This window comes from Danio rerio, chromosome 18 (assembly GCF_052040795.2).
Source record: "Danio rerio strain M-AB ecotype USA chromosome 18, GRCz13ab, whole genome shotgun sequence".
NCBI classification, from domain to species: domain Eukaryota; kingdom Metazoa; phylum Chordata; class Actinopteri; order Cypriniformes; family Danionidae; genus Danio; species Danio rerio.
The window spans coordinates 2,424,927-2,435,000 of record NC_141038.1 but is presented as its reverse complement, the minus strand read 5'-3'; the positions used below and the strand labels follow the sequence as shown (position 1 = coordinate 2,435,000).

The 10,074-nt window shown below is 40.9% G+C and overlaps 1 protein-coding gene across 2 annotated transcripts in view; it reads left to right on the top strand.

Moving 5' to 3' along the window:
• LOC101886077 (transcription initiation factor TFIID subunit 4) overlaps window positions 1-10,074 on the top strand; it is a 185,938-nt gene that overhangs the window by 169,613 nt on the left and 6,251 nt on the right. The window lies entirely within an intron of this gene.

The following is a 10,074-nucleotide window of genomic DNA, read 5'->3' as shown; positions in this document are numbered from 1 at the left end:
GTCTGTGTTTGTTTGTCTGTGTGTGGGTGTGTGTGTGTGTGTGTGTGCATATATGTGTCTTTTGTGTGTGTGTGCTTCTGTTTGCGTGTTCGTAATGTGTGTATGTTTGTGTATATGTGTGCATGTGTAAGTGAGTGTGTGTGTGTGTGTGTGTGTGTGTGTGTCTGTATGTGAGAGTGTGTGTGCGTGCATATATCTGTGTCTCTCTGTGTGTGTGCATATGTGTGTGAGACAGTTTGTGTGTATATGTGCATATATGTGTGTGTGAGAGAGTATGTGTGTGAGTGTGTCTGTTTGTGTGTTTGTGTAAGTGAGTTTGTGTGTGTGTTTGTGAGTGAGTGATTCAGTGTGTGTTTGTGTGTGTGTGCATGTGTGCGTGTGTGCGTGCGTGCGTGCATGCATATTTGTGTGCATGGATGTCAGTGTGTCTGTCTGTTTTTGTGTTTGTACGTGTGTGTGTGTGTGTGTGTGTGTGTGTGTGTGTGTGTACCATTACCTGTAGCCCTGAGCTGAAAGCACGGCCAAGACCAATATTGACTTCAGTCTGAAGAGCCGCTCTTCACGCCACTCAGAAACACACACATCAGCAGAAACACTGATGCAGACTCACCTGCTGCCAGCTGGACAACACACACAGAAACACACACACACACACACACACACACACACACACACACACACACACACACACACACACACACACACACACACACACACACACACACACACATTATTAACCTGCTGTAAATGTAGAGAGAGAGCGATGTGAGCCAGACTGATGCTGTGGCCTGAGATGAACTCTACACAGTCTGTGATCACTTTACAAATAAAACACAAGCTGTTATCAGTATGTTAGTCATTTATAGCTCTCAAATATGTTTAAAATTGCTCTTAAAGGGGAACTAACATTAAAAAAAATCACTTTTACAAGGGGTTTAAACACAGTTGTGCTTCAGCAGTGTGTGTGTGTGTGTTTATATATATATATATATATATATATATATATATATATATATATATATATATATATATATATTAGGGATGTAACGGTATTGTAAATACCGTCATACCGCAATATTAAATTTTTTCGATATTACCGAAGTCGCATGACTCGGTAAAACTATAGGTCTTCTGAGAAAATTTGCTCAGGCGAATGAAGCGAACGGGAGGTAGCTGAAACTTCATTTCCCATCAGCCCCGGCGTGGCCATAATCCTTTGCGGTCTGTTGTCGCTACAGATCCAGTAATGCGGAAATGGAGTGTGCTGCTAGTAGCGGAGATGAAAAAAGATGGAAATGATCGAACCTAAAGCGGGTGTTGTCGCCGCGCGCGTGCTGAATAGCGGTGCTGTCGTGCGCGTTCTGATCAGCTGTGTTGTGGCGCGCGTATTGTAAAGCGCCGAGGGGGGGTTGAGCGCGCATACTCAAGAGAGGTGTTATCGCGCGCCTACTGAAGGGCTGGACTGGACGGAGGTTGTGTCGCGTCGCGGGGGCACTTTTGATCGTTTTGGAAGGGCATTTTCTATCCAAGACTAAAAAGGGCATGTGCACTGCACAGGTTGAGCCCTATGTGTGCACGTGCCTGCAAGTTGGGGAATACGACTAATAACAGTCATGGGGACTGCAGAAACACAGCACACTGTTCAGATTGATGCAGACATTGACTTGTACCGCAAAGAGATCTCTATCTCACTCATGGTTTGTCTTCTCAAGTGGGGGAAAGACAATGCACAACGTTACCCCACTGCTGTCAACCTGGGCCAAGTCATATCTCTCTTGTCCCAGAATCCTCAGTCCCAAATGAGAGGGGTTTTTTCTGTTGCAGGGGACATTGTAAATACTCAGAGATACCAGCTTTTACCAGATTATAATTATATGATAATTTTCCTTTAAACCCATCTCTATCTAAGTGAGTGATTAAGTGTTGAATGTGATGAGTTTTTAACAATACTAAATTGAAACTTTATTTTTTTACATGGTTTAATAATTTTTTGTTATTAAAATTGAAGTTCCTGTTTCAAAGCTAACAGATAGATGGCTAATTTGTATGTCATTGACACTTTTGGCACTTTTTTGGGAGTATTTTCAAAAGTTTTTTTTTTCCTGTAAATGATTCAATAAATACCGTACCGTGACATTCATACCGAGGTATTACCGTACCGTGAAATTCTGATACCGTTACATCCCTAATATATATATATATATATATATATATATATATATATATATATATATATATATATATATATATATACATATACCAGTACACATTACTAGTACCAGGTTGGATTCCTCAGAGATTTTGCTCCATATTGACATGATAGCATCACACAGTTGCTGCAGATTTGTCGGCTGCACATACATGATGCCAACCTCCCGATCCACCACATCCCAAAGGTGCTCTATTGGATTGAGATCTGGTGACTGTGGAGGCCATTTGACTACAGTGAGTTCATTGTCATGTTCAAGAAACCAGTCTGAGATGATTCAGGCTTTATGACATGGAGCGTTATCCTGCTGGAAGTAGCCATCAGAAGATGTGTAACCAAACCATTGCTACAAGGCAGGATGGATCCATGCTTTCATGTTGTTGAAGCCAAATTGTGAGCTGAGCATCCGAATGTGTCAGCAGAAATGGAGACTCATCAGAGCAGCAACGTTTCTCCAATCTTCTATTGTCCAGTTTTGGGGAGTCTGTGTGATTTGTAGCCTCAGTTTCCTGTTCTTAGCTGACAGGAGCGGCACCCGGTGTGCTTTTCTGCTGCTGTAGCCCATCCGCCTCAAGGTTGGACGTGTTGTGTGTTCAGAGATGCTCTTCTGCAGACCTCGGTTGTAACGAGTGCTTATTTGAGTTACTGTTGCCTTTCTATCAGCTGGAACCAGTCTGGCCATTCTCCTCTGACCTCTAACATCAACAAGGCATTTGTGCCCACAGAACTGCCGCTCACTGGATATTTCCTCTTTGTCGGAGCATTCTCTGTAAACCCTAGAGATGATTGTGCAGGAAAATCCCAGTAGATCAACAGTTTCTGAAATACTCAGACCGGCCCGTCTGGCAGCAACAACCATGCCACGCTCAAAATCACTTAAATCTCCTTTCTTCCCCATTCTGATGCTCGCTTTGAGCTGCAGCAGATTGTCTTGACCATGATTGGCTGATTAGAAATTTGTGTTAACGAGCAGTTAGACAGGTGTACCTAATAAAGTGACCGGTGAGTGTACATTTATATATGTTTATATATATATATATATATATATATATATATATATATATATATATATATATATGTGTGTGTGTGTGTGTGTGTGTGTGTGTGTGAGTGTATACAGTGGAAACATCATTACAGCTATAGGAAGTCCTCATAAAGATAGCTGTACAAGTGTGTGTGTCTGTTGTTGCTGCTGGCAGATTCTCCTCAGTGGTGTGTATCAGGCTGGCAGGCTGGTCTTGTTTGTCTCTGCGGCTGAAACGTGTGTGTGTTTGTGTGTGTGTGTGTTTGTGTGTGTGTGTGTGTGCGTGCAGTCAGAAACGCTCTTCAGAGATGTATGGAGGTATCCGTGTGTCTGCTGTCAGATGGATATGTCATATGACATTACGCCCGTGAGCGGCTCGCGCTCATAAAATGACAGATGCTGTTTTTTGCCTCACGGAGTTTTGCCTTCCCACCAATCTTTCCTCATCCGCTTCTTCAGCTCCGCGCTGACCTTCGCCAGATTCACCACATTCCACTTGCAAAGCAGTGTGATTGTGTGTGTCAGTGTAGATTTCAGTGTTTGTGTAGTTGTTAGTGTGTCAGTGTGTTTGTGTAGTTGTTAGTGTGTCAGTGTGTTTGTGTAGTTGTTAGTGTGTCAGTGTGTTTGTGTAGATTTCAGTGTGTTTGTGTAGTTGTTAATGTGTCAGTGTGTTTGTGTAGATTTCAGTATGTTTGTGTAGTTGTTAGTGTGTCAGTGTGTTTGTGTAGATTTCAGTGTGTTTGTGTAGTTGTTAGTGTGTCAGTGTGTTTGTGTAGTTGTTAGTGTGTCAGTGTGTTTGTGTAGTTGTTAGTGTGTCAGTGTGTTTGTGTAGATTTCAGTGTGTTTGTGTAGTTGTTAGTGTGTCAGTGTGTTTGTGTAGTTGTTAGTGTGTCAGTGTGTTTGTGTAGTTGTTAGTGTGTCAGTGTGTTTGTGTAGTTGTTAGTGTGTCAGTGTGTTTGTGTAGATTTCAGTGTGTTTGTGTAGTTGTTAGTGTGTCAGTGTGTTTGTGTAGTTGTTAGTGTGTCAGTGTGTTTGTGAAGTTGTTAGTGTGTCAGTGTGTTTGTGAAGTTGTTAGTGTGTCAGTGTGTTTGACTAGTTGTTAGTGTGTCAGTGTGTTTGTGTAGATTTCAGTGTGTTTGTGTAGTTGTTAGTGTGTCAGTGTGTTTGTGTAGTTGTTAGTGTGTCAGTGTGTTTGACTAGTTGTTAGTGTGTCAGTGTGTTTGTGTAGTTGTTAGTGTGTCAGTGTGTTTGACTAGTTGTTAATGTGTCAGTGTGTTTGTGTAGTTGTTAGTGTGTCAGTGTGTTTGTGTAGTTGTTAGTGTGTCAGTGTGTTTGTGTAGTTGTTAGTGTGTCAGTGTGTTTGTGTAGTTGTTAGTGTGTCAGTGTGTTTGACTAGTTGTTAGTGTGTCAGTGTGTTTGTGTAGTTGTTAGTGTGTCAGTGTGTTTGTGTAGTTGTTAGTGTGTCAGTGTGTTTGTGTAGTTGTTAGTGTGTCAGTGTGTTTGTGTAGTTGTTAGTGTGTCAGTGTGTTTGACTAGTTGTTAATGTGTCAGTGTGTTTGTGTAGTTGTTAGTGTGTCAGTGTGTTTGTGTAGTTGTTAGTGTGTCAGTGTGTTTGTGTAGTTGTTAGTGTGTCAGTGTGTTTGTGTAGTTGTTAGTGTGTCAGTGTGTTTGACTAGTTGTTAGTGTGTCAGTGTGTTTGTGTAGTTGTTAGTGTGTCAGTGTGTTTGACTAGTTGTTAATGTGTCAGTGTGTTTGTGTAGATTTCAGTGTGTTTGTGTAGTTGTTAGTGTGTCAGTGTGTTTGTGTAGTTGTTAGTGTGTCAGTGTGTTTGACTAGTTGTTAGTGTGTCAGTGTGTTTGTGTAGTTGTTAGTGTGTCAGTGTGTTTGTGTAGTTGTTAGTGTGTCAGTGTGTTTGTGAAGTTGTTAGTGTGTCAGTGTGTTTGACTAGTTGTTAGTGTGTCAGTGTGTTTGTGTAGATTTCAGTGTGTTTGTGTAGTTGTTAGTGTGTCAGTGTGTTTGTGTAGTTGTTAGTGTGTCAGTGTGTTTGACTAGTTGTTAGTGTGTCAGTGTGTTTGTGTAGTTGTTAGTGTGTCAGTGTGTTTGTGTAGTTGTTAGTGTGTCAGTGTGTTTGTGAAGTTGTTAGTGTGTCAGTGTGTTTGACTAGTTGTTAGTGTGTCAGTGTGTTTGTGTAGATTTCAGTGTGTTTGTGTAGTTGTTAGTGTGTCAGTGTGTTTGTGTAGTTGTTAGTGTGTCAGTGTGTTTGACTAGTTGTTAGTGTGTCAGTGTGTTTGTGTAGATTTCAGTGTGTTTGTGTAGTTGTTAGTGTGTCAGTGTGTTTGTGTAGTTGTTAGTGTGTCAGTGTGTTTGTGTAGATTTCAGTGTGTTTGTGTAGTTGTTAGTGTGTCAGTGTGTTTGTGTAGTTGTTAGTGTGTCAGTGTGTTTGTGTAGTTGTTAGTGTGTCAGTGTGTTTGACTAGTTGTTAGTGTGTCAGTGTGTTTGTGTAGTTGTTAGTGTGTCAGTGTGTTTGTGTAGTTGTTAGTGTGTTTGACTAGTTGTTAGTGTGTCAGTGTGTTTGTGTAGTTGTTAGTGTGTCAGTGTGTTTGACTAGTTGTTAGTGTGTCAGTGTGTTTGTGTAGATTTCAGTGTGTTTGTGTAGATTTCAGTGTGCTTGTGTAGTTGTTAGTGTCAGTGTGTTTGTGTAGTTGTTAGTGTCAGTGTGTTTGTGTAGTTGTTAGTGTGTTTGTGTAGTTGTGTCAGTGTGTTTGTGTAGATTTCAGTGTGTTTGACTAGTTGTTAGTGTGTCAGTGTGTTTGTGTAGTTGTTAGTGTGTCAGTGTGTTTGTGTAGATTTCAGTGTGTTTGTGTAGTTGTTAGTGTGTCAGTGTGTTTGTGTAGTTGTTAGTGTGTCAGTGTGTTTGTGTAGTTGTTAGTGTGTCAGTGTGTTTGACTAGTTGTTAGTGTGTCAGTGTGTTTGTGTAGATTTCAGTGTGTTTGTGTAGATTTCAGTGTGCTTGTGTAGTTGTTAGTGTTAGTGTGTTTGTGTAGTTGTTAGTGTGTTTGTGTAGTTGTGTCAATGTGTTTGTGTAGTTGTTAGTGTGTTTGTGTAGTTGTTAGTGTGTTTGTGTAGTTGTTAGTGTGTTTGTGTAGTTGTGTCAGTGTATTTGTGTAGTTGTGTCAGTGTGTTTGTGTAGTTGTGTCAGTGTGTTTGTGTAGTTGTGTCAGTGTGTTTGTGTAGTTAGTGTGTCAGTGTGTTTGTGTAGTTGTGTCAGTGTGTTTGTGTAGTTGTGTCAGTGTGTTTGTGTAGTTGTGTCAGTGTGTTTGTGTAGTTAGTGTGTCAGTGTGTTTGTGTAGTTGTGTCAGTGTGTTTGTGTAGTTATGTCAGTGTGTTTGTGAAGTTGTGTTTGTGTAGTTGTGTCAGTGTGTTTGTGTAGTTGTTAGTGTGTCAGTGTGTTTGTGTAGTTGTGTCAGTGTGTTTGTGTAGTTATGTTAGTGTGTTTGTGTGGTTGTTAGTGTGTCAGTGTGTTAGTGTAGTTGTTAGTGTGTCAGTGTGTTTGTGTAGTTATGTTAGTTTGTTTGTGTAGTTGTTAGTGTGTCAGTGTGTTAGTGTAGTTGTTAGTGTGTCAGTGTGTTTGTGTAATGGCAGAGTGTCTATACAACAAATGGCTGCACCCTTAAACACTGCACTATTTCAGAGTATAGGGGTGATTTCAGACACAGCTCTGAACTCGTTTCCTCTCTCTGAACATACAGGCACCTTTTTCATTCCCTCTTTTCTTTTTATTACTTTAATAAAACCCAATTTTCTCTGGCCATCTTTGTTTTGTGTCCTTTATGCTGCTCCCCTTGAGCCAGGGTTGTAACACTTGCCAAAACATTATTTCTAAAATATGTTCAAAACATCTTTTTATGTTATTTATTTATTATTCCCAGGTTTAGGTAACATAATAATAATAATAATAATAATAATAATAATAATAATAATAATAACAATAATAATAATAATAATAATAATAATAATAATAATAATAATAATAATAATAATAATAATAATAACAATAGTAATAATAATAATAATAATAATAATAATAAAGCTATTCAGTATATACTATATGTATGAACACACACACACAACACTTCTTATATACACTACCTGACAAAAGTCTTGTTGTGGATCCCAGTTGTAAGAGCAACAAATAATAACTCGACTTCTAGTTGATCATTTAGAGAAGTGTCAGAAGGTGGATTTCTCTGATGATCATCTGTTGATCTGCATCCCAATCATCACAAACACTGCGGAAGACCTACTGGAACCCACATGGACTCAAGATTCTCACAAAAATCAGTCAAGTTTGGTGAAGGAGAAATCATGGTTTGGGGCTACATTCAGTATGGGGGCGTGCGAGAGATCTACAACATCAACAGCCTGAGGTATCAAGACATTTGTGCTGCCCATTACATTAAAAACCACAGGAGAGGGACAATTCTCCAGCAGGACAGCGCTCCTTCTCATACTTCAGCCTCCACATCAAAGCTCCTGAAAGCAAAGATGGTCAAGATGCTCTAGGATTGGCCAGCCCAGTCACCAGACATGAACATTATTAAGCATGAAGTAAGAGGCATTAAAGATGAATCCAAATAGTCTTGATGAACTCTGGGAGTCCTGCTGAACGCTTTCTTCTTCATTCCAGATGACTTTATTAATCAGTGATGTGAGTGATGTCAGAGATGTATGGATGCAGTCCTCCAAGCTCATGATGGAGTCAGACACAATATTCATTCTGTCTCCACTGCAGCAGGACTTTATATTCTATACTGGACATTATTTCTGTTCAGTGATGAGACTTTAGTCTAAGCAGAGTCAGAGCTCACTGTCCTAATCAAATCATTCAACATCAGGGCATGATCATGTTTTATTGTGCTCAAATAAGGAGTTTGCCTTTCATTTAAGCCACTTCTGATACCAAATGATCAACTAGAAGTCCAGTTATTATTTGCTGTTCCTAAAACTTGGATAGGCGACAGGACTTTTGTCAGGTAGTGTGTCTTTTTAGATAATTGTACTTGAAAACAAGACGTAAACAGTCCTACAGAAAGCAGATTTTCCATCCTGTGTGATGCTGGGATGTGCAGAGCTGTCTGTAGTTCTCCTGAAACACAATCAGGTTTGTTCTCTCAGTCTCGCTGCACTTCCTGTTTTCCAGCATAAACTGAAGCAGAAGTCAAATAAACACACAGATTCTTACACAGCTGAGTCAGACCTCCATCTTTTATCAATAGCAGAGGAAAAATCTCCCCCAAATGCAAACAACCACGCCCGGGAACACACCAGGGCTGTTATAGCTCAGCAGTTTTACATTTGCTGCGCATTTCACTTCAGTTTTAGTTTGTGTCATTAATAGTTTTTGTTAGTTTAACTTTTGTGGATGTATTTCTACTTAGTGGCGGCACGGTGGCTCAATGGTTGCTTCAAAGTAAGAAGGTCGCTGGTTCAAGCCCCAGCTGCATGTTCTCCCGGTGTTAGTGTGGGTTTCCTCCGGGTGCTCCTTTTCCCCCAACAGTCCAAACACATGCACTATAGGGGAACTGATCAGCTAAACTGGCCGTATTGTTTGAGTGTGTGTGTGTAAATGAGTGTGTATGGGTGTTTCCCAGTATTGGGTTGCAGGCAAAAGTGCATCTGCTTTGAAGGAAAATGAATGAATGAGTTTTGAATTCAGTGTGCAACGACGATAACTCTTGAGAGAAACTCGTAGTGATGAAAATAAAATAAAAGTTTGAGCAAACACTGTTTGTGGAGGTAGACGTCTGCATTCAGAATAAATTTCAGAATAAAGTGCGGGAGCGGTCGGTCTAACAATATCGCTCCCGACTCCTGAGCGAGCGAGCACGCGTATGTATGTGTGTGAATGAGAGAGAGCGTGATGCTGTGTGTAGCTTGTTTGTTGCTGTCTATGTGTGTGTGTGTGTGTATGTGTGAATGAGAGAGAGCGTGATGCTGTGTGTAGCTTGGTTGTTGCTGTCTATGTGTGTGTGTGTGTGTGTGTGTGTGTGTGTGTGTGTATGTGTGAATGAGAGAGAGCGTGATGCTGTGTGTAGCTTGTTTGTTGCTGTCTATGTGTGTGTGTGTGTGTGTGTGTGTGTGTGTGTGTGTGTGTGTGTGTGTGTGTGTGTATGTGTGAATGAGAGAGAGCGTGATGCTGTGTGTAGCTTGTTTGTTGCTGTCTATATATATGTGTGTGTGTGTGTGTGTGTGTGTGTGTGTGTATGTGTGAATGAGAGAGAACGTGATGCTGTGTGTAGCTTGTTTGTTGCTGTCTATGTGTGTGTGTGTGTGTGTGTGTGTGTGTGTGTGTATGTGTGAATGAGAGAGAGCGTGATGCTGTGTGTAGCTTGTTTGTTGCTGTCTATGTGTGTGTGTGTGTGTGTGTGTGTGTGTGTATGTGTGAATGAGAGAGAGCGTGATGCTGTGTGTAGCTGTCTATGTGTGTGTGTGTATGTGTGTGAATGAGAGAGAGCGTGATGCTGTGTGTAGCTGTCTATGTGTGTGTGTGTATGTGTGTGAATGAGAGAGAGCGTGATGCTGTGTGTAGCTTGTTTGTTGCTGTCTATGTGTGTGTGTGTCTGTGTGTGTGTGTGTGTGTGTGTGAATGAGAGAGAGCGTGATGCTGTGTGTAGCTTGTTTGTTGCTGTCTATGTGTGTGTGTGTGTGTGTGTGTGTGTGTGTGAATGAGAGAGAACGTGATGCTGTGTGTAGCTTGTTTGTTGCTGTCTATGTGTGTGTGTGTGTGTGTGTGAATGAGAGAGAGCGTGATGCTGTGTGTAGCTTGTTTGTTGCTGTCTAT